Source organism: Pseudorca crassidens, chromosome 6 (genome assembly GCF_039906515.1).
Source record: "Pseudorca crassidens isolate mPseCra1 chromosome 6, mPseCra1.hap1, whole genome shotgun sequence".
Taxonomy (NCBI): domain Eukaryota; kingdom Metazoa; phylum Chordata; class Mammalia; order Artiodactyla; family Delphinidae; genus Pseudorca; species Pseudorca crassidens.
The window spans coordinates 83,647,390-83,668,493 of NC_090301.1; positions in this window are offsets into that span (position 1 = coordinate 83,647,390).

Sequence of the window (21,104 nt, forward strand, 5' to 3'; positions counted from 1 at the left end):
GCAAGAGAGGAACACAACCCCACCCATTAGCAGAGAGACTGCCTAAAATCTTAAGCCCACAGACACCCCAAAACACACCACCAGACGTGGACCTGCCCACCAGAGAGATAAGATCCAGCCTCATCCACCAGAACACAGTCACCAGTCCCCTCCACCAGGAAGCCTACACAACCCACTGAACCAACCTTAGCCACTGGGGACAGACACCAAAAACAACGGGAACTATGAACAAGCAGCCTGCAAAAAGGAGACCCCAAACACAGTAAGATAAGCAAAATGAGAAGACAGAAAAATGCACCACAGATGAAGGAGCAAGATAAAAACCCACCAGACCTAACAAATGAAGAGGAAATAGGCAGTCTACCTGAAAAAGAATTCAGAATAATGATGGTAAAGATGATCCAAAATCTTGGAAATAGAATAGATAAAATGAAAGAAACATTTAACAAGGACCTAGAAGAACTAAAGATGAAACAAAGAACGATGAACAACACAATAAATGAAATTAAAAATACTCCTGATGGGATCAATAGCAGAATAACTGAGGCAGAAGAACAGATAAGTGACCTGGAAGATAAAATAGTGGAAATAACTACTGCAGAGCAGAATAAAGAAAAAAGAATGAAAAGAACTGAGGACAGTCTCAAAGACCTCTGGGACAACATTAAACACACCAACATTCGAATTATAGGGGTTCCAGAAGACGAAGAGAAAAAGAAAGGGACTGAGAAAATATTTGCACAGATTATAGTTGAAAACTTCCCTAATATGGGAAAGGAAATAGTTAATCAAGTCCAGGAAGCACAGAGAGTCCCTTACAGGATAAATCCAAGGAGAAATACGCCAAGACACATATTAATCAAACTGTCAAAAATTAAATACAAAGAAAGCATATTAAAAGCAGCAAGGGAAAAACAACAAATAACACACAAGGGAATCCCCATAAGGTTAACAGCTGATCTTTCAGCAGAAACTCTGCAAGCCAGAAGGGAGTGGCAGGACATATTGAAAGTGATGAAGGAGAAAAACCTGCAACCAAGATTACTCTACCCAGCAAGGATCTCATTCAGATTTGATGGAGAAATTAAAACCTTTACAGACAAGCAAAAGCTGAGCGAGTTCAGCACCACCAAACCAGCTTTACAACAAATGCTAAAGGAACTTCTCTAGGCAAGAAACACAAGAGAAGGAAAAGATCTACAATAACGAACCCAAAACAATTTAGAAAATGGGAATAGGAACATACGTATCGATAATTACCTTAAATGTAAATGGACTAAATGCTCCCACCAAAAGACACAGATTGGCTGAATGGATACAAAAACAAGACCCATATATATGCTGTCTACAAGAGACCCACTTCAGACCTAGAGACACATACAGACTGAAAGTGAGGGGATGGACAAAGATATTTCAGGCAAATGGAAACCAAAAGAAAGCTGGAGTAGCAATTCTCATATCAGACAAAATAGACTTTAAAATAAAGACTATTAGAAGAGACAAAGAAGGACACTACATAATGATCAAGGGATTGATCCAAGAAGAAGATATAACAATTGTAAATATTTATGCACCCAACATAGGAGCACCTCAATACACAAGGCAAATACTAACAGCCATAAAAGGGGAAATTGACAGTAACACAATCAGAGTAGGGGACTTTAACACCCCGCTTTCACCAATGGACAGATCATCCAAAATGAAAATAAATAAGGAAACACAAGCTTTAAATGATACATTAAACAAGATGGACTTAATTGATATTTATAGGACATTCCTTCCAAAAACAACAGAATACATTTTTTTCTCAAGTGCTCATGGAACATTCTCCAGGCTAGATCATATCTTGGGTCACAAATCAAGCCTTGGTAAATTTAAGAAAATTGAAATTGTATCAAGTATCTTTTCTGACCACAGTGCCATGAGACTAGATATCAATTACAGGAAGAGATCTGTAAAAAATACAAACACATGGAGGCTAAACAATACACTACTTAATAACAAAGTGATCACTGAAGAAATCAAAGAGGAAATAAATAATACCTAGAAACACATGACAATGGAGACACGACAACCCAAAACCTATGGGATACAGCAAAAGCAGTTCTAAGACGGAAGTTTATAGCAATACAAGCCCACCTTAAGAAACAGGAAACATCTCGAATAAACAACCTAACCTTGCACCTAAAGCAATTAGAGAAAGAAGAATAAGAAAACCCCAAGTTAGCAGAAGGAAAGAAATCATAAAAATCAGCTCAGAAATAAATGAAAAAGAAATGAAGAAAACAATAACAAAGATCAATAAAACTAAAAGCTGGTTCTTTGAGAAGATAAAAAAAATTGATAAACCATTAGCCAGACTCATCAAGAAAAAAAGGGAGAAGACTCAAATCAATAGAATTAGAAATGAACAAGGAGAAGTAACAACTGACACTGCAGAAATACAAAAGATCATGAGAGATTACTACAAGAAACTCTATGCCAATAAAATGGACAACCTGGAAGAAATGGACAAATTCTTAGAAATGTACAACCTGCCAAGACTGAATCAGGAAGAAATAGAAAATATGAACAGACCAATCACAAGCACTGAAATTGAAACTGTGATTAAAAATCTTCCAACAAACAAAAGCCCAGGACCAGATGGCTTCACAGGCAAATTCTATCAAACATTTAGAGAAGAGCTAACACCTATCCTTCTCAAACTCTTCCAAAATATAGCAGAGGGAGGAACACTCCCAAATTCATTCTACGAGGCCACCATCACCTTGATACCAAAACCAGACAAGGATGTCACAAAGAAAGAAAACTACAGGCCAATATCACTGATGAACATAGATGCAAAAATCCTCAACGAAATACAAAATATAGCAGAGGGAGGAACACTCCCAAATTCATTCTACGAGGCCACCATCACCTTGATACCAAAACCAGACAAGGATGTCACAAAGAAAGAAAACTACAGGCCAATATCACTGATGAACATAGATGCAAAAATCCTCAACGAAATACTAGCAAACAGAATCCAACAGCACATTAAAAGGATCATACACCATGATCAAGTGGGGTATATTCCAGGAATGCAGGGATTCTTCAATATACGCAAATCAATCAACGTGATACAACATATTAACAAATTGAAGGAGAAAAACCATGTGATCATCTCAATAGATACAGAGAAAGCTTTTGACAAAATTCAACACCCATTTATGATAAAAACCCTGCAGAAAGTAGGCATAGAGGGAAATTTCCTCAACATAGTAAAGGCCATATGTGACAAACCCACAGCCAACATCATCCTCCATGGTGAAAAACTGAATGCATTGGGCTTCCCTGGTGGCACAGTGGTTGAGAGTCCACCTGCCGATGCAGGGGACACAGGTTCGTGCCCCGGTCTGGGAAAATCCCGCATGTCGTGGAGTGGCTGGGCCCGTGAGCCATGGCCGCTGAGCCTGCGCGTCTGGAGCCTGTGCTCTGCAATGGGAGAGGCCACAACAGTGAGAGCCCTGCATACAAAAAAAAGAAAAACCCAAAAAACAAAAAAATAACTGAAAGCATTTCCACTAAGATCAGGAACAAGACAAGGTTACCCACTCTCACCACTCTTATTCAACATAGTTTTGGAAGTTTTAGCCACAGCAATCAGAGAAGAAAAGGAAATAAAAGGAATCCAAATTGGAAAAGAAGAAGTAGAGCTGTCACTCTTTGCAGATGACATGATACTATACATAGAGAATCCTAAAGATGCTACCAGAAAACTACTAGAGCTAATCAATGAATTTGGTAAAGTTGCAGGATACAAAATTAATGCACAGAAATCTCTGGCATTCCTATACACTAATGATGAAAAATCTGAAAGTGAAATCAAGAAAACACTCCCATTTACCATTGCAACAAAAAGAATAAAATATTTAGGAATAAACCTACCTAAGGAGACAAAAGACCTGTATGCAGAAAATTATAAGACACTGATGAAAGAAATTAAAGATGATACAAATGGATGGAGAGATATACCATGTTCTTGAATTGGAAGAATCAACATTGTGAAAATGACTCTACTACCCAAAGCAATCTACAGATTCAATGCAATCCCTATCAAAATACCACTGGCATTTTTCACAGAACTAGAACAAAAACTTTCATAATTTGTATGGAAACACAAAAGACCTCAAATAGCCAAAGCAATCTTGAGAACGAAAAATGGAGCTGGAGGTATCAGGCTCCCTGACTTCAGACTATAATACAAAGCTACAGTAATCAAGACAGTATGGTACTGGCACAAAAAAAGAAAGATAGATCAATGGAACAGGATAGAAAGCCCAGAGATAAACCCACGCACATATGGTCACCTTATCTTTGATAAAGGATGCAGGAATGTACAGTGGAGAAAGGACAGCCTCTTCAAAAAGTGGTGCTGGGAAAACTGGACAGGTACATGTAAAAAATGAGATTAGATCACTCCCTAACACCATACACAAAAATAAGCTCAAAATGGATTAAAGACCTAAATGTAAGGCCAGAAACTATCAAACTCTTAGAGGAAAACATAGGCAGAACACTCTATGACATAAATCATAGCAAGATCCTTTTTGACCCACCTCCTAGAGAAATGGAAATAAAAACAAAAATAAACAAATGGGACCTAATGAAACTTCAAAGCTTTTGCACAGCAAAGGAAACCACAAACAAGACCAAAAGACAACCCTCAGAATGGGAAAAAATATTTGCAAATGAAGCAACTGACAAAGGATTAATCTCTAAAATTTACAAGCAGCTCATGCAGCTCAATTAAAAAAAAAAAAAAAAAACCCAATCCAAAAATGGGCAGAAGACCTAAACAGACATTTCTCCAAAGAAGATCTACAGATTGCCAATAAACACATGAAAGAATGCTCAACATCATTCATCATTAGAGAAATGCAAATCAAAACTACAATGAGATATCATCTCACACCAGTCAGAATGGCCATCATCAAAAAATCTAGAAACAATAAATGCTGGAGAGGGTGTGGAGAAAAGGGAACACCCCTGCACTGCTGGTGGGAATGTGAATTGGTACAGCCACTATGGAGAACAGTATGGAGGTTCCTTAAAAAACTACAAATAGAACTGTCATATGACCCAGCAATCCCACTACTGGGCATATACCCTGAGAAAACCAAAATTCAAAAAGAGTCATGTACCAAAATGTTCATTGCAGCTCTATTTACAATAGCCCGGAGATGGAAACAACCTAAGTGCCCATCATCGGATGAATGGATAAAGAAGATGTGGCACATATATACAATGGAATATTACTCAGCCATAAAAAGAAACGAAATTGAGCTATTTGTAATGAGGTGGATAGACCTAGAGTCTGTCATACAGAGTGAAGTAAGTCAGAAAGAGAAAAACAAATACCGTATGCTAACACATATATATGGAATTTAAGAAAAAAAAAATGTCATGAAGGACCTAGGGGTAAGACAGGAATAAAGACACAGACCTGCTAGAGAATGGACTTGAGGATATGGGGAGGGGGAAGGGTGAGCTGTGACAAAACGAGAGAGACGCATGGACATATACATACTATGAAACGTAAGGTAGATAGCTAGTGGGAAGCAGCCGCATAGCACAGGGAGATCAGCTCGGTGCTTTGTGACCGCCTGGAGGGGTGGGATAGGGAAGGTGGGAGGGAGGGAGACACGAGAGGGAAAAGATATGGGAATATATGCATATGTATAACTGATTCACATTGTTATAAAGCAGAAACTAACACACCATTGTAAAGTAATTATACCCCAATAAAGATGTTATAAAAAGAGTCATGTACCACAATGTTCACTGCAGCTCTATTTACAATAGCCAGGACATGGAAGCAACCTAAGTGTCCATAGACAGATGAATGGATAAAGAAGACATGGCACATATATACAATGGGATATTACACAGCCATAAAAAGAAACGAAATTGAGTTATTTGTAGTGACTGGATGGACCTAAAGTCTGTCATACAGAGTGAAGTAAGTCAGAAAGAGAAAAACAAATACCGTATGCTAACACACATATATGGAATCTAAAAAAAAAGTGGTTCTGAAGAACCTAGGGGCACGACAGGAATAAAGACGCAGATGTAGAGAACAGACTTGAGGACACGGGGAGGGGGAAGGGTAAGCTGGGACAAAGTGAGAGAGTGGCATGGACTTATATGTACTACCAAACGTAAGGTAGATAGCTAGTGGGAAGCAGCCACATAGCACAGGGAGATCAGCTCTGTGCTTTGTGGCCACCTAGAGTGGTGGGATAGGGAGGGTGGGAGGGAGACGCAAGAGGGAGGAGATATGAGGATATATGTATATGTATAGCTGATTCACTTTCTTATAAAGCAGAAACTAACACACCATTGTAAAGCAATTATACTCCAATAAAGATGTTAAAAAAAACTTTTTTTGAGAAGTGCTGACCTGAAGCACAGCAGTGGTGATTAATTTAAGATGTGTACTAGAAACACCTGGGATATAAAAACAATGACACCTATACTCCATCTGCAGATATTTTGATTCAATTGGTTTGGCTTTTATCCTAGGAATTCTATTTTCAAAATTTTCCAGTAAATCCAATATGTAACTAAGACTGAGAACCAATAACTTGGAGCCTAAATGATACCATTACATAAATGTGTTGTTCTCCAATGTTTTCCATATTAAAATCAACTTTCACTAAGTAGAAAATATATATGTATAAATTTTATTTAAATATTCTATTAAAATTCTATCAAATATTCTATTTAAAGTTAATCTCTCTATGTATGTGTGTATATGTATACACACACACATATATCAGTATGTATGATTCCTCTGAAAAAGTAATAAGTCAAAAATATACTGTTTAAAAACTTACTAAGTTTAAAAACAGCTATAATTTTTCTTGCTACTACAAGTTTGGATACTCATAGTAGGAAAAAAATCTAATCTAATATCTAATATCTAAAAACATCTAATATCTAAATCTAATATCTACCATTTATGGAATTTGTTTGAAATTTCCAAAATTATATGAATTAGGGATTTATTATTTTCTTCACATTTTTATAATAAAACTGAAACTTTAGAAAGATTAAATAACTTGCCCAAAACTACACATCTAATAAGCAGTACCATCAATATATTAAGTTGACTCCTATGTCAGGTGCATTCTCACATCAACAGACAAATAACAACATAGAACAACAATGAAAGTATCACTCTCAGTTCCTCTTTTGAATTAATTCTTGAATCTAACTTCTTTTCATTTGCAGTCCAACTGTCAGGCCCTTTATATTGAATTCTTGCAATAACTGCCCAATTGCTCTTTGAGTCAAGCTCCTCAGATGTCAATTTTATATTATTTCCAGATTCAGCTCTGTAAAATACGAATTGTAACATATCCCTTTCTGTTCCATCCACACAATGGCTCCTTCACATACTACAGTCCTCCATAATTTGGCACCTACCTCCACGTTGTTGCTTACTCTTTTTCCTTGGCTTACAATGCTTTCCCCATTTTCAATGTCTGGTGTACTCTTGAAAGTCCATATCAAAAGTCCCATTTAAAGTCTGCTAAAATATAATCTATACTTCCAAATTCATTGTAAGTGTTTACAGAAACTGTTTTGAAACATCCACTTTTGGAGGAATGGTCCTTTGGGACTTGGGATAGAGCACTAGGTCAGAGGGAGTCTCTTAAAGCATTTGACATCCATGACTCATCGTGGGACCTAAAGTAATGAATGTTTCCTGCCCAAATTTTTAAACAGGCTTTAAAAAAATTTTTTTTAAGGGATATTGTGAGGCAAGGAGTCAGCAAAGTTTTTATTCTGAGATCTATTCTGAGATAAATGAATTTTTGACATCTGTGACACTGTTCCTAAGCACTAATAAGATCTGGGTTATAGTGTACATCTTGGTCAGACATATGATACAGCATCAAGAGTCAGAGGGAAAATAAAGGCAGAAATATATTAAGACAAATAAAATGAAAAGATGTGGAGTAACCTTGTGCTGATCAACAGTGGACTGTCACATGCTTAGACTTAGAGGAAATTCGGATTAAAAAATTTGAGTGAAAGAGACATTGTTTCTGACCATCACTACTTACATGGAAAGAATAATTCCTTCAATACCTACTGAGGCAACCTTAATAATCTGCCCCTGCCCTTTTGCATAGACAGACCTGTTACCTTATTATGCTTTAAAACTCCATCCTTAACACAGTTCTATGTCCATTCTTGATGCTCAACAAATATTAGTCTCATGAAGGAATCAATACTCAACATATAGAATATACCCAAACTATATTGAAGAAAAACTAATGTTTCAAAGTTACCATATAAAAGGAATGTTTTCATACCTAAAAATCAATTCCCATATATAACCACCACATATTAAATATGAATCAAGTTAATATTTCCACACATGTCATATTAGATATATATTTATAGATAAAGCTAATTACTACTTAACCAAATACAACTGCTTAACCCATGTTAATTCCAACTAGTTGATTCTGCACTTCTGTGTCTATAAAAAATGCATTATCACAAATACAAAGTTTACCAGTTATTTGACTGAATCGATTGATTAGCTTGAATATAAGTAGTTTTATCATTTAACTGAGCCAGACACTATCTTATTGGATTCTAATTCATTGGTCAAATCACATCATATATCTCAATGTTAAATATACTATCTATTTTGCATTTAACACAATTTGGCTGCATTTATTTGAGTGATTTAAGTGCTGGTAAGTTCCAAGCCTTAGAATTGTATAATATGGTTATTATAACACATTTTCAAATGCCAATAATATTTTTGGCACTATCTTAAAAAACAATTTTAAGACCTAATACAAATTTGCTTGCAAACCTCCCATTTTACTTTTTAGTGTTTTACTGAAGGAGTCCTATGAAAAATTACCAAGGTCTCTAACACAAAATTTAAATTCTTAGTGGCCAATGGAATTCTGCAATTCCATTAACACAAGAGCCTGACATAGCTGAGATTTATATTGCCAGAAACTCTCATTTGATTTATAATCTGGTAATCCTTTTATCCTCCATTTATATGCAGTATAACTTGACGTAACTGCAAGAATGCCTTCACTAATAGAATTCACGAATATTGGACCAAGACATTTTTTAGATCATAAAGGCTCTCTGAAAAGGGAAAGAAAGGGAAAGGCTAGACCTGACTAGGATGGGATTTGGCTTTAACACAGTCTAATAAAATGAAACTCAGGTTAAAACTACTGACTTTAGAACAGTAGATTGGCATAGAGTTCTCTTTAGATGGGTCTGCTCTCTCAATGCAGCCCACATAACTGTTTTATCAGTCCTTGGGCTACAAAGGAGTTAGATATTTGTAGCTTTTGTTACAGTTCATATTAAAAAGTTACGTGGACTTATGAAGTGTATGTATATGGGGAGAGACAAAGAAAGTGGAATCTGGAAGGGGAGAACGTTCTAAACGTCATACTGAGCCTGGGAAAATTCTGGGATATAAAGAAAGTGAAGTACAGCAAAGAACGTTTGCCACATTTGCTTCATTTACAAAATGGTATCTTTAAGTCAAACACCACCACCAGCAACAAAAAAAACATAGTAAACTAAGAATCCAAGGTTTGTATCTGTTACCGTCTTCTCTTTCTAACCAATCTCCACTCCCTTCCCAACCATATTATGTCCTATTTGTTGAATACACTTTAAACTTGGTTTGAGTATTAATTCTTCTCAATATTTTCCATTCAACAGTAAAATACTGTTTCCATCTCTTTACATTCATTCAAATGCTGATTTTGAACAAATATTATTTTATTTTCATGATTTTTCTCTATGCACTACAGAATTCCAGTTTTCAAAAAATTCTTAGATACGTAAGAAATATTATGTATAAGCCCATATCCATACATGATACATGCATAGAAAACTCAATTAGAGGACTATATTATTACATTTGGGAGGTTAGTGGGCTATCAAATGACTTGGGGATACTTGCCTTTGTGCTTTTGTATGTTTTCTCAATTTTCTGCTTGAATATGTATTATTCTGCAGCTTTGTAAAATTCAGAAATATTCTTCTGAAGAAATAAACTTTGAATGTGCCTACATTACTTTAACAGAAATGTATAGTAGAGTACAGTGATAAGGTCATAGGAGATGAGTGCTTTATGATACCAGGTCATCCAAAATAAGGTACTACTCAGGTAGTTTCCACCATTTTTAGCATTTTAAAATTTTCTGTGATTTAAATATCACTCTCTCATCAATAATATGTCTTTGTTACTTTTATCATTTGCTATTTTAAACCTTACAATATACGGCATCCACAATACTAAATAAACTGTGGCGAAACATGTTTTAAGGTTAATTTAACCACAAAGTTACAGCTTTAAAACAAATTTCACAAGTAAAGCAGGATAAAAAAATATTTACCTCTCACTTAATAACTTCAGACATAAAATAGTAAATGTAAATACTTAATTCTACTGAATTAATCGTTAGATTTTATTTTAGTGATCTTTAAGTCAGAGAAAGAAGGGGAGGGAGAGATACAGAGAGGGAGAGATGGAAAGGCAGAGTTGGAGATGGAGAGAATCAGAGGTAGAGAGAAAGATAAAGTCACATTAGCAACATTAGGCAGAATCCTATGCCTGGATCAAAAGCTTGACACACTGTCCCTTTAGTTGATGTGAATATGAGTCAACTACAAAATGTCTCTGTGTCCTCTAAAGGAAAAATACTGTTACCAAGATCTCATACCACAAACACTCTGCCTTGCAGTTTAAGCTGAATGCAAAGCCTGGCATCATAAAAGTTGTACAACTAAATCTTCCTCTATTAACATGCATATATTTATTATTATTATTAAATTTTTTAATTTTAGAGTATTAGTGGGCAATGTAGAAATTCTGTTGACTCATTAGAAAGACCTAATTTGTTAATCTGCACAATGTAACACTGTATTAAGAGGCTGTATTTATAGCATTAATTTTAAGTCCCCATTTGAACTGCTATATTAGAGAAGAAAACAAAAAAAGGTAAATCTAAAAATTAAACTGAGAGCTTTGCCTAGTTTTCCAATTTGCTGAACACACACATATTCTCTCCTCTTCTCACCTCATATCTACCCCTCTCTAAATTCCTTTAACTTTTTACTTCGTTTTCATCTATTTCCTTCTCTGTTGCCCTCTCTCCATTTTCTTTTTCACTATTCCTTTTAAATTTTTCTCCCTATTCCTTTTAAATTTTGTCCACCCTACTACCATACAAGTAGAACTTTGCATATTACTATGTCAGTTCTGAATTCCATTCATTTATTCACAGTGATCACCAAAGAAATTATTACATTTCCTTCTAAAGCAGTTAACGTTTTCAGAAACTTCATGCATTATAGCAGTTCGTGATTCAGTCAAAATGAATCAAATAAAATATTGGTTAAGTTTCATATTCTACTTCCCTATGACTTGTGATCTGGTTGTACTGAAATAAAATTAGGAAGCTTCTTAGAATTAATTTAAGCATTATACTGCATTATACTAGAAGTAATCATATGTGTAGTGCATTACTGTAATCCATTTTTTCCTATTTTCTAGATAATGATTGCCTCTGTGATACAATGATATAATACTGTCACTACATTCAATTTTTCAGCAAAATACATTTAATTCTGGTAATGATAAGAAATCAGTGCATTACCATATCTATAAGACTGTATCATAACTGGACAAGAAGAATACACCATTTATACCTTTTTCTATACCTTAATATGGAAAAATTTGTTACTCATTGAAAGTGTGTACTATCTTGAGTTACAATAGGCAAGTAGGGGATAGTGGGAAAAAGTTTGGCATTCCAAAATTAACTTAAGTCCTTGATGACATGTTTTTCAAGATGAACGTGTGTGTGTGTAGGCAAAAGTTCAACACAAGATAGAAAAGGACATGTTCCAGATGTGACCAAAAATACTATTGAAGTAGTTTATAAAATGTTCTGGAGAACTCATTTTCCTTAGGAATGATGGATTTTCTCTAGAGGCAGGGAAATGAATTAACGCATCGCTAAATATCATTTCAGTTTGTTTTATCTGTGAAAATTTCCTAAAAATAATTTAAGTTGGAGAGTTAGAAATACTTGGATGTAATTACTATTTTTAATCTTAAAAATTTTTGAGAATGTTACTTAACTCTTTGATTCTCAGGGGTTTTTTGCTGTACGCGGGCCTCTCACTGTTGTGGCCTCTTCTGTTGCGGAGCACGGGCTCCAGATGCGCAGGCTCAGCGGCCATGGCTCACGGGCCCAGCCGCTCCACGGCATATGGGATCTTCCCAGACAGAGGCATCAGCCCGTGTCCCCTGCATTGGCAGGCGGACTCTCAACCACTGCGCCACCAGGGAAGCCCGATGATTCTCAGTTTTTAACTAAAAATTGGAGACTACACTCCTCAATGTTATTGTGTGGATTAAAGGATATAATAAAAAAGCAACTAGCATGAATATACAACACACCTTTCTCTCTTTCTTGCCCCCTTTCTTTCAGAATATCATTTTGACCTTATTTTCAGGGAATTCATATGTGTTAAGGTAATTATTTTCTTATAACTCTTAAAATAAGAACAGTAATAAGACTCGGGCTTCCTTGGTGGCACAGCGGTTAAGAATCTGCCTGCCAATGCAGGGGACACGGGTTCGAGCCCTGGTCCAGGAAGATCGCACATGCTGCAGGGCAACTAAGCCCGTGTGCCACAACTACCGAGCCCGCGAGCCACAACTACTGAAGCCCAGGCGCCTAGAGCCCGTGCTCCACAACAGGAGAAGCTACCGCAGTGAGAAGCCCGCGCACCACAACAAAGAGTAGCCCCCTTTCACCTTAACTAGAGAAAGCCCGTGCACAGCAATGAAGACCCAACGCAGCCAAAAATAAATAACTTTTTAAAAATGACTCTCTTTAGTTCTATTGAGTTATACCTTCCTTTCTAGAAAGTAGAAAAGCCTTATGATAAAATAATCTAAGTTAAATATATTAAATATATCAATTATCTCTGATTTGTATTTAGCTAAATGGATTTTCTATTTTTCTTTTAAATGAGTAATGTAAACCACATGATAAAAAGAATTTTTGTCTCTGGTCTTTATTGTTATATCCCTGGTGGCTAGAAAAAAAACACCTCAGACATATGCACTCAAGGAATATTTATAGAATTGAAAATACAATCAAGTTTGAGCTGTTACCCATTTCCCTCAATCCATTTTAATTGGAAATAACTGTCCTGACTTGGTTTTATTAAAAATAGACAAGTTAAACTTATGGTTACCAGGGGGGACGAGGGGAGGAGGGATAAATTTGGAGATTAGCACTGACATATACACACTACTATATATAAAATAGATAATAAGGACCTATTCTATAGCACAAGAGCTCTACTCAATACTCTGTAATGGCCTATATGGGAATAGAATCTTAAAAAAGAGTGAATATATGTATATGTATAACTGATTAACTTTACTGTACACCTGAAACTAATAAATCACAAATCAACTATACTCCAATAAAATTTTTTTTTAATTTTTAAAAGTAGACAATTTAATATTTTCAATGATAATGTACAATTATCTTCATTTTAAAGTACAAAATGGAAAAGGTGACGTATATAGTAGAAAATTAACGTACCAGCCTACTCATTTTTTGGAAATAAATCAAGCATTCAAAGTTTATTCAAACTATTTGGAAAAAAGAATAATATTTGCCAATTTATTTACCAATAAATATTTACCATATTTATTGGTAAATAATATTTACCAATATGAGAAGAATGATAACATAAAGTTAATATATTCATTGTCCAAAGAAGAGTTTGTATTGGCAATTTGCAAAATTGAGTGCTCAGTATAACCCTTGTTGTTCAAAATAATAGAAGACAACTGTGGATTCTGAACTCATATGAACATTTCATCTTTTGCAATTGACATACCTGAAGTTTGATTATGCTACCCTCTTCTTATTTCCTAAATATATATACATATAATTTAAATATATACATATATATATATCTTCTTTTAATCTCCCACAATAATAAAAGTTTTTTGGAACAAAAGGAAGACAAGAGCTACCATCTGGAGAGAGAAAGTTTTAGGTACATCATCAAAGGCAATGAATCTAAGAATCCAGGAAGATCTTGAACTATTACTCTTTCACTTTATTTTTAATCATGAAAATACTTGCTAGGAAAAAAGACTATCTAAATAGCAGCCATTTTTATGTTCAGATATTTGCCATGTAAAATAATTGGATGTCAGATGAGGAACTGCCTGTCATATTTTGCTATTAAAATAATATATTTTGGTGCATAACTAGACCTGCCTTAGTGAGTTACTGTAGCTTATGGTCTCCCTGAGATTTTCCAATGGGATTTTAGTAATACTCTTATGTTTGCCATCTTAAGCAGTACAGGCTGTTAAACTCAATTTGTAAGAAAAATATTCAGGTATAAAACCAGATAATCTGTATCCCTTTGGAATCAAAAGTCACTTTGCCAAAATATTTTAACACGCGAAATTGCTCTTGAGAGATATTTGCCATGATAAAATGACAGAAAACTACATTTCCATTATAATTATAACTGACTCGTGGTGCTAAGTTTTTATAATTTAAAGGTATTCTCAACTCTGACAGCCCTTCCATGTTGAATTATGCATCTCAGGCTCTTAAATAGTTCTGCTGGCACGAGACAGCTGAGATGAAGTTGTCTTTCTAAAATAATTGCTCCATGGAGCATCCATTATACCTTCAGAAAAAATGTATTACTTGACTTCTACAAATTATAGACTAGCCTATAATGGGTATTTTTGACAGCTATTAGCTTAAAAAAAAATCTGAACAGTAAAATGAGTATTGATATCACAATGGTGTGCTGTGCATGTTAATACCAACCTTCTCTGTACTTCCCTTCTAAAACATGATGTAATCGTTAATTATAATAATATTGATGTAACTGAACTCATGTTAAAATATAGTATTGGCAAAGTATGTCATTTTCTCACCTATGAGATAAAAAGCATTAACTCAATATTTACAGTATGTATTGAAGGAACTGTCCAAGTTTAAAAGATAAAAAATGAATTCACTTTTGGTAATGTTTTTCTGAATCATGAAGTTACTGGGTATATTTTTAAAATTGCGAATGAGACAATAATCAGAGAAAGATAAAGATCATATGTTTTTATCTCCCAGATTCCTCTTCAAAATATTGAACACTGGTGAAAGCATGATTTGTCAATAATTTGTTAAAATATATATTCTAATTTCTTGGCAAGAATTTTATGCTTTGTATTGCTATGGCAGTTAAAATTTCCCCTAATAAAAACACTTGCAAATGTCCTTTCAGGAATATTCTATCTCATGGAACCATAATGATCCGTTATTAAAATCCAGAACAAAAAAATAGTGACAGTCAGGAATCAGGATCAGGGACTATTTTCCTTACTGTTTCTATGTATACCAATTAATTGCAGTCATGTGAATGAAATATTTGTTGTTAAGTTTAGGAGAATTCTATGCAAACATAGGTAAAGTTTTCAATGTTATGTAAACATCCAGTAAATATTTCCCAAGTCTATTGCATTGCTAGGTTTTTTAATTTTTTGTTTTTTTAATATGACCACAGTAGGAAGAAATGGCTTAAGTTCCCATGTCTCTCCTATATAAACAGTTCACAGACCCAGACACAGACATACCTCCCATCTAAAGAATCAAAAAGCTAACATGTATAATGAAAATTCAGGTTAATTAATATAATAACCAAAGGTGTATCAACTGCCTAGTCTGTCCTACCCTGCCAAGAACTGATCACACAGTTATAATTTATACATATTCCTTATTAACCATATCCTAGAGGGCTCATCCCTCCACACATGGCCAGATCAAAAATTGCACGCGTACGTGGTCTCTTCAAATTCCTTTGGCTTTAAGTTCATCCTCACCTCTTAGGTTAATAGTAGAAAGACAATTCTTGTGCTAAGCTCCAGCACTCCATTTGTTACTTACTGAGGCTTAGGTGGGGTGGTGGTGATGGGTAGAATGATAGATGGAAATATGACAGAGTTTTAGTACATCTTTCCAGTTCTACTTTCTTACTTTCACATCTCTTATTCAAATGAAGTATTTAGAAGTCTAAATGACTAGCTAGCTTAGAGGAAGAGAAAATTTAAAAATAAATCTTTAGTAGATAATTTTAAGAGAACAGGATAAGAGGGAAGAAAGAAAACAGGCTACAGTGACTTTGTAATACCTTGCTATACTTTAACCATCACACCCTTAATTCCTTTATACTGGACACAGTGGGTAGAGCCCAAGGTGGAGAAAAATACCCCAGTGCTGGGATTAACAAATTACATTAAAGTGATCACAACTGTCCATGATAAACTAAATTATAATTTCTTCCATGTATCCCTTGCAGTTGATGTAAAATTAAACTTTAAAACACTTTTTAAAAAATGAGTGTCCTGCATCCTGAGAGCATGAGATTTAGCTTTTTAAAATATTTATTGTAGTCCCAACTGATTATTAACTAAAATTTACCTATTTACACAGTTGAGGCATTATATGTGGAATTACCAAACCAATGAGTATCTACCCCTCCCACCAAAGCAAAATTGCGTAGAACAACATAATGACTTTTTATTTCAGGAAGCTTGAACGATACTTTACATCTTTAAAAATCATTGAAAATAGTTTTTTTTTTAATTGGGAAAGATTACCTGCCATCAAGAACCTTTATACATCATGTTCTTTCAAAAGCCTATACATTTATTATGAATAAAATCCAGCATGTGCATTACATGTATGCACACACACCTATGATTAATGTTAAAATGATACATAAAACAGTTCGCTGAGATGCAGTGGATTTTTGTGGGATTCTAATTACCTCTTCAGATTTTTCTATAGCCTTCAAATTCTATACAATATGAATAATTATTTTTGTTTTATGCAAGAAATACAAAAATCTGTTTATGTTTCAAAATTTTTCAACAACAAAAATACAGTAAAAACTTAAAGTAATTTTTCTTGATGTCTTTACACTTTCCATCCTCCTTCTGACCTCTAACCCCAATAACCCAATGTTTTCCCAGATGCAACTGATGTTAATTATTTGTGAGCACCACCCAGACCTTTATTTTCTACTTTTTTTCATATATACTATGTGTGGCGAGACTACAGGTTAGCTATTCCTTATTCAGTCTCTCAAGATAGAGAAAAAAAATCTTTCCTCCAGTTTCCTTGCAGACAGGGGTGTGACATCCTCTGGTCAATGAAATAGAAGCAGAAGTCCTTCTGTTGGGCTTTGGGAAACTTCTTAAAGTATGACATACCCAAAGGGGCATTACTCCCCTCTATCCCTCATCTTTCCCTTTTTCCTGTCTGGAGCTGTCAAGGTGCTTGCGGGGGGGGGGGGGGGGCGGGCAGGGGTTGCTGGCAGCAGCCTGTTTTGCAAACACAATAACAAGAGCCATACCCTTTGATAAGTCAAAACAAAACAACAAAAAACTAAAAAAAGCTGGACTCTTGCTGATATTGTTGTAATACTGAATGGTTATCTTTGCATTTTGTTCTATGAGACAAGATAATGAATAGTAAGCCCCTATCTTGCTTAAGCAAATGTTATTTATGTATTCTGTTGCAAGAAGCTGATCTGAATTCCTAGTTGAAGGTATCTAGGTACATTTAAAACTATAGCTCTGTTTCTTATTTTACATGACATTATAAGGTATTCAATTTCAAATTGTTTTTATTCACTTAATGACATTTTTAAGTTATCTTCATTTTAGCATATACAGATCTACCTTTAACTTATGTGGACTATTCAATTCTATTAATGAAACATCATTAATTTAACTTGGTAAATGCTTAAATTTAACTTGTTAGATGCTTAGGTGGCACACAATACTTGGTTATTGAAATCAATGTAGAAATTAATATCCTGGTGCTTGCATGTATATTTCTTGAGGTAGATACACAGAGTAGTAGTAGTGGTTCCTGGGTTCAAGGATATGTATATTTTGAATACTAATAGATATTTGGAGAATCTTAACTAATTTTTTCTCCCACCATATTGAGTGCCTTTTCTTTTACATTGGATATTGTCAGATATGTGAATTTTTTTGTCCGTTTTCATGGAATAATATGAAATAACATGGTTTTTGTTTGCATATCCCAGTTACTATTGAATTTTTTTTTAATTTTTAAAATTTATTTTTATTCATTTTTTGGCTGTGTTGGGTCTTTGTTGCTGTGCGCAGGCTTTCTCTAGTTGCAGCGAGCGCAGACTACTCTTCATTGCAGTGCGTGGGCTTCTCATTGTGGTGGCTTCTCTTGTTGCGGAGCACGGGCTCTAGGTGTGCGAACTTCAGTAGTTGTGGTACGTGGGCTCTAGAGTGTAGGCTCAGTAGCTGTGGCACCCAGGCTTAGTTGCTCCGCGGCATGTGGGATCTTCCTGGACCAGGGCTCGAACCTGTGTCCCCTGCAATGGCAGGTGGATTCTTAACCACTGTGCCACCAGGGAAGCCCCCTACTATTGAATTTTAACATATATCCATTTATTTATAGTCATTTGTATTCCTTATCAGTAAATTGCTACATTGACCATTTAAGAATATATCTATTGGGTTGTCTTTTTTGTTGTTTTTAGGAAACTCTTTATGTAGTAAAAGTTAGCTTTTATTTGTGGCATATATATTTGCCTGATCTGTGGCAGAGACAATCATGCATTGTGCCTTTGTTGTAAATGCTGAAATCATTTACTACTTGTACTTCTGTTTTGCTTCTTGAACGTCACACATTTATATTTTTTGTATGTATTTTTCACTTTGCTTCAGTGCATCCTAAATAATTATTTCAGATAAATAAATTTGGAAGGAAATACTTTTATTGCAATCTCGGTGTAAATGTTTTTATTTTGTCCTTTGCTTTTAATTTAACTTGAATTAGGCCTGTGGTGTTTAGTTTTAAAGCACTGTGCCACAGGATCTTATTTCTAGATACTGTCATCCCTCAACTACTTCATAAGAAGTCTGACCTTTATTCTATTTCCCCTTTCTTTGAAAGCTTTTAGTAACTTTACAAATTTCAGATGTCTAAGTACATATTTAAATTCAGCCTGCTTGGCACTTAAGAAACCTTTTCAATACAAAGATATATGTTGTCAAGTAAGTTCATTCTATTATTGAGATTTTGTTTTAATTTTTATTTTCTAGTAACGTCCTTGCTTTCTAAATATTTCCTTTTCATAGTGTCCTGCTCCCATTTTAATTATTGCATATTTCCTGATGCACATATCTGCTATTCTATATTCTCATTTTGGTCCTTCTCTTTTTTAAGAGATTTGTTTCCATAATATTCATAGCTATGAATGATGAACTCAGTTGGTTATCATGGGTATTTGGTGTTGGTTTCCTCTGAAGTTTATTGAAGTGTTCCAAAATAGACTATCTCATAAATGGGATGGGTGCCTAAAGGCTCCTTCTAAGGATGGAGTGGGCATCATGACCTACAGGCTTTGCTTTAGGGTGCTTAGATGTAGAGACAGATAGCACTTAGAATCCTTCAGATTCTAAAGTGACCATGACTTGTCTTGATATTGGAGGAACTCAAGTATTTCTCTCCTTCATGGAGGTTTCTCTTCATGTACTATCTATGACCAAAGATTCTCTCTCACTCACATGGGTGACAATCTGAGAAGCAATTCACTTTGTCCACAAAGGTCTCAGGATCAAATGTCTCTGGGGCCTGCTGCTCCTTTGGTTAGTGATGTCATTAGGACTACAGAGGTAGGACTACTCTTCTGAATACAGAATTTAAAGCAATTTCTCTATTTTGGGATCCATCTTTTTCTGTATATTTGTTGATTTCACATGTTTAACTTTTCTGGTTATAGTCCCTCCTTCTCAATAGTTTTCCTGTGTATACTGCATAGAGGGCTGTGCTTTTCTTCTATTCTTTTTAAATTTTTTTTCTCTTCTATTCTTTCAATCCCTTTTATTTCTATCTGTAATAACTCATCATAATAGCTCTTGGCACAGTACTTATTTCTCTAGACTATTAATTGATACATGGATGTATTTTTTCCAGATTATTTTAAGATATTTGGGGACAGAAAGGCATAGGAGAAGGGGAAGTAGATGCCAATACTCAGTTCATAATCTTGAACCAAGTCTCCTTAGAGTTGTTTATTTATAATCAGAAAAAATATATATAGCATTTGCATGTTTACATATGATACATATGATATGTGCATATAAAAAGTAAGACATTAGCTGGCAATAAAAAACTAGAGTGAATTTTATATTCCTTGTGTATTTTTTTTATGTTTTCAGTAATGAACATGTATTGATTTTATCATAAAATCTATAATTAAAGATAAGTGTCGGGCTTCCCTGGTGGCGCAGTGGTTGAGAGTCCGCCTGCCGATGCAGGGGACACAGGTTCGTGCCCCGGTCCGGGAAGATCCCACATGCCACGGAGCGGCTGGGCCCGTGAGCCATGGCCGCTGAGCCTGCGTGTCCAGAGCCTGTGTGTCCAGAGCCTGTGCTCCACAATGGGAGAGGCCACAACAGTGAGAGGCCCGCGTACCGCAAAAAAAAAAAAAAAAAAAAAGATAAGTGTCTATAGAACTACGTTAAACTACAGCATGCCTGGTTTAATCTTTAAAAAATGACAATAACAAGACACAATATGACTCTTTCATGTGCCAGGTACCCTTCTACGTATTTTATCTGTATTAAGTTGTTCAATCCTCACAAGCACCCTTTGATAGGGTTATTATTATTCCTTTTTTATAGTTGGGAACTGAGGCACTGAGGTTAAAGAGCTTGCCTAATGCTACCTAGCCAATATGAAAGGGAGGTAGGTTTCAAACCAAATAGTTTTACTTTACAGTCCATTCATAAAATGTGTGTTTTGCAGAGATTAGGGATGAGGGAAGAGGTAGTAAATAGAAGTGCCAGAGAGAAAGAACTAATCGGACATAGTCCAAGTTTTACAACTTCATTTTAGTATATCTGCATTTGAATATTAGAATTTTCCTCTGCATTGTAAGAC